The sequence below is a fragment of the Euprymna scolopes genome, chromosome 8 (assembly GCF_053919585.1).
Source record: "Euprymna scolopes isolate OS-2025 chromosome 8, ASM5391958v1, whole genome shotgun sequence".
Lineage (NCBI taxonomy): Eukaryota > Metazoa > Mollusca > Cephalopoda > Sepiida > Sepiolidae > Euprymna > Euprymna scolopes.
This window is the reverse complement of record NC_136489.1, coordinates 154,507,798-154,510,901: the sequence shown is the minus strand read 5'-3', so window position 1 is coordinate 154,510,901 and position 3,104 is coordinate 154,507,798. Positions and strand designations below refer to the sequence as shown.

General features: G+C 35.1%; 1 pseudogene; it reads right to left on the bottom strand.

Annotated features, from left to right (window-relative positions):
* Positions 1–631: 631 nt before the first annotated feature.
* LOC145284269 (U2 spliceosomal RNA) lies at positions 632–769 on the bottom strand (annotated as a pseudogene).
* Positions 770–3,104: the final 2,335 nt, after the last annotated feature.

Genomic DNA, 3,104 nt, shown 5'->3' with positions numbered 1-3,104 from the left:
GTTTTAAGTTGAATTTCGATGGTTTTAAACCGATGTCAAAAATGAAAAAAAAAGTCAATGTTTACATATTTGCAAGAGCTGCTCATTTTCTAATCCAACGTACTAATAAATCGCTCACCCATTTTTGAACCACTTACCACTTGACGTTTTTAGCCTTTTTAAGCAGTTTAGCCTTTTTTAAGCAGGTTAGCATTTTTGTAAAGTTAGCGTTTAAAAATAATCCCCCCAAAAGGCTAAACTACTTAAAAAAAGCTAAATTCGCGAAATTCTATTTCTATTTGATATTTAACTTTGTTAAATGATGAGTTCGAAGGGTTAATCCGTTTATTTTCTTAAATTACAATAGAACAAGACCGATAGACATTAGTCACGTGCTCTCGTGTAATGAATGAATGCGTGAATGTAGGATCGACATAAAATTCTTTAAGATAAACAAAAACGACCGAAAAATGGCCTGAAATAACTTAAATAAATAAAAAGTAAATGACTTAGAATTACTTTAATGAACTTAAGGGTGAATTGAATGACATTAAGAATGACTTGAATGCTTAAAAATTAACTGGAATCCTTCAAAAACAACTTGAATGATCTGGAGAATGACTTGAATGGCTTTGAGACTGACTGGTTGTAAAGTGGGTGATCATTTTACATTAAATTAATACAGAAAAGTGATCCCCCACTTTATATCACACAGTTACAAACATAAGTACAGCATGTAGTAAGAACAGATACTACACTTTGATCTTTGCCAAAAGGCCAAGAAAAGCGTATTTATTTGCCCCCCACCGAGCAAATTAGGCACAAGGCCAATTTTTAATGTGAGGAGTGAAGGGGAAATGGGGACCAGCTCCCCGGGGAGTAGGGGAGCTGGATAGTGACAATTGGTACGAAGGGTTGCCCCTACATTAACCAATGTCTTATATGTGGGGTTGCCCCCATATATGGTCTTTGCTTGCAATATCTGCCGGAACAGATACTACACTTTGAGATATTAAATCTTTTATTCAGGAAAAAATGAGCATGAACAAAAAACTTAGGCACAAGGCCAACTCAAAAGGGGGAGAAATGGGTGTCGTTGGTCATCCTTGTCACTCTAGAACTAAACAAAAGTTTCTCTTAGTTAGAATCTTCTTTCACCATAATACCGCATTCGCCCTTTCGTACTTGGGGACGTCCTACTTAGCACCCAATTTTTTGGCCAAAAGGCCAAGAAAAGCTTAAAAAGCTAAGAGCAGCATCTATTAACAACAGACCTTTGATCTTAACCAAAAAGGCCAAGCACAAAAGTGTTACGGACAGACCGACCGACCGACCGACCGACCTTACTTGATAGCAAAAAGTGAAGCAGAGGGAATATGGTGAAGAAAAAGGTGATTTCACGTGAATGGATAGTCTGGTGAAAGGTAAAGTATCCAATGACGGTAAAATCCAAAAATGTAAATCCAAGAAAGTTAATTAATCTGCTTCACTTTTTGTTATCAAGTAAGATCAATTGACTTATTTGCAGTTTCATCAAATGCTTTTGTATGTAAAATCCGATCCCGCATTTTGCTGATTCCTACCCTTTGATGAGAAGGAAAGTATTTCTTCGAAACTCCGCGGATTAAGGACTATCCTCTTATCAAGTGTTTCCTTTTCAGATTAAATACGTTTTTAACTCTTTTTCAAAGTGTTTTTTAACATGTTTTATTAACTATTTGCTCTTTATATATATATATATATATATATATATATATATATATATATATATATATATATATATATATATATAATCATCCTTATATACTTAAATTCTCTTTTATAATTGAAGACTTTTGATAAATCGGCTTATGCAAGTGCTAAGTCCATTCCTATTTAACAATTTTAGTTAAGGCTTTTTTTTTTATCCCTATATAACTGAATTCTCTTTTGTAATTATAAACTTTTTGAAGTCGGATTAAATAGGTGCTAAGTCTGCGATAGGTTAGATTTATTTTTTTCCCGGGGATTTAAACTGCATTCTTTCTTTCTTTCTTTATTTTTTACTCAAAACTTCTTCAGATTCTCTCTCTTTCTCTCTCTCTCTCTAATATATATATATATATATATCTGTCTCTCTAATATATAAATATATATATATATATATATATATATATATTAGAGAGAGAGAGAGAGTCAGAGAGAGAGAGAGAAAGAGAGAGAATCTGAAGAAGAATGATTGTGTCGATATAACATGTCTGCTTCAGTGAAGAAAGATTGAACACTTCATTTTTTTTTTTTTTTTAGCAGCTCCCGCCCAGATGTGGCAGCAGTATTCCATCTTTGGACGTACTTGGCTCTTATATAGATAGAGAATTGCATCATTAGTGAGATATCTTCTGGAGCGGTAAAAGGATCCCACCATTTTCCCAGCGACCTTGGCCACAGACTTGATGTATGTGTTCCATTTAAGATCAGGAGTAAAGGTCAAACCCAGAAGCTTATCAAAACATGGGTCCTCCTCTAGACGAGAGCCATCCATTTCAATTGATCCCAGATAGGGATCAGAGCGTTTATGATGTAGAGATAGGAGCTTGGTCTTAGATGCATTAAAGGTAACCAGCCACCTCTTTCCCCACTGTACCACGCGCTCAAGATCAGAAAGTCTTAACCTATTTTTGAAGGTCCATTGCTGAAATATCCCTATGTTTGTTTTAAAAGTATTTTAATTGATTATGATTGTTCCCACTCAACGTGCATGCCTCAAACAAATTCATTTAGCAACAAAATCCCACCCCCTCACTGTAGAAGCACTTGGATGCCAGAAAGCAAACAAAAAGATAAAAGACTCGTTTTTTTGCAGCGAAAATAGGCACGCATTTTTCCTGATTTTGATACTGATTTCGCTGTTGGTTTTGATATTGCGACGGTACGCCCGGTTGAAAACTCCTATAGGAGAATTTATCCCCGAAACGTATCGTACAATAAAAATATATACGTGCCGGCCGTAGAATTATCACGACCAAGTAGGACGTTATCCAAATTATTGATAGTAATTCCGTCGTTTGAATTATGAGATTCACGGTTGACGAAATACCAATCAATGAATAACGGAACAACACGGTCATATCTATATTATACACTTA